The sequence below is a fragment of the Amphimedon queenslandica genome, unplaced genomic scaffold, assembly GCF_000090795.2.
Source record: "Amphimedon queenslandica unplaced genomic scaffold, v1.1 AMPQUscaffold_13445, whole genome shotgun sequence".
Taxonomy (NCBI): Eukaryota; Metazoa; Porifera; class Demospongiae; order Haplosclerida; family Niphatidae; genus Amphimedon; species Amphimedon queenslandica.
In genome coordinates this window covers 285,084-286,482 of record NW_003546319.1, presented here as the reverse complement: position 1 = coordinate 286,482, position 1,399 = coordinate 285,084, and the positions used below count along the sequence as shown (strand labels likewise).

The 1,399-nt window shown below is 38.7% G+C and overlaps 1 long non-coding RNA gene across 2 annotated transcripts; it reads right to left on the bottom strand.

Annotated features, from left to right (window-relative positions):
• Nucleotides 1-216: 216 nt before the first annotated feature.
• On the bottom strand, nucleotides 217-722 carry LOC109581381 (uncharacterized). Of its 2 annotated transcripts, XR_002184606.1 has the most exons (4): nucleotides 578-722; nucleotides 497-536; nucleotides 341-453; nucleotides 217-292 (listed from the first exon to the last, which is right to left on the bottom strand). It is a non-coding gene; the product is annotated as an uncharacterized LOC109581381 (long non-coding RNA). The 2 variants fall into 2 exon arrangements; XR_002184605.1 differs by having other exon boundaries at nucleotides 341-536.
• Nucleotides 723-1,399: the final 677 nt, after the last annotated feature.

Genomic DNA, 1,399 nt, shown 5'->3' with positions numbered 1-1,399 from the left:
AAGTATGTTATTGATTATAGCATAGATATTATAGACTACGTAACGTAGTCTATAATATCTATGATTATACATAATATTTACTTGGACAATATTTCATGAATTAATACTAGTCCAGCTATATGTAATTTAAATATACTGTATAAACTAATAAATGAATTATACTGAGAGAATTAATAATAATAATAATTATTATTATTACTTTAATTAGTAATTCAATTAAATTTTGATGATTAATATACATCAAATCTTGTAAAACCACACCCACACTAATTACTCCATCAATCACCTTATCCTAATAATAGTAACAATATTAATAATACATTAATTACATCAGTATTACATCATTTGTTTCTTTTAGTTTATTAATCAGTAGCCATGTACCAAACGTCTCTGGAGACTGAGACAGACTCATTGCTTGATGATCTATTGCTCATCTCAAACCATCAGACCAACCTGTGATCACGTGATCAGTGAGTAGTGTCACGTGACTGTATACCTTGTGATATATCAGGAAGATTGGTTACTTCTGATCCTAACTGATGGAGATATATAAAGAGATAGTTTTTGGATTATTTACTTCTTCTAATAGTCTCTCAAAGTCAATGTGTGTCTCCATTACACCATAGATATAAGACAGTCGTATATGTATAGGTTATCAGGCCCGTAGCCAGGGGGGGTTCGGGGGGTTCGGACGAACCCCCTGTTGTAGCTGCAAAAAAGTTTTAGATTAGCTCCTGTCATGAAGAACAGCACTGCAAAAGCAGGATTAGCATTTTGGCAGCAGCGAGAAGCACAGATAGCCATTTTAGCTGAGTCAGCACATGGCTGAGATGCGTAGCTCAAGACCACGCCTACCAACCACGCCCATTCTGTTAAAATTCTTGCTGCGCGCTTCGCGCGCAGCAATTTCCGAACCCCCTGTTTCAAGTTCCTGGCTACGGCCCTGGTTATAGACCCTATAGGGCGCTAAGTTCTGCAAGTAATTATTGCATTACGGTATCCACCCACACTCATGATTTGGACGGCAAGATACCGTGTAGCTACATGGGGAAACAAGGAACAAGAGGCCTTCGTGGCTTCCAGAGCTTGTTTGAGTGGCAATAAATGCCAGTAACAGTGAAGAATAGAGCCCAGAATGTCTCCTGAGAAAAAGCTTCATTGCACTTGAAGCCACTTGTCCACAAAGGCTGCTTTTGGCCTCCTATCCATTGATTTTGCCTGGTTTTGCCGTCCAGCAGGAGAATTTCGAAATTTTTTCATTAAAGAATGCGGATAGGATACGGAAGATTACTAATAGTGTCTCATATACGGTATCTATAATTGCTTCTAGAAGTTAGCGCCCTATAGGGTCTATACACCGAGGTCGAGGTTTCTATGGGATTTATTGACCGAGGGACGC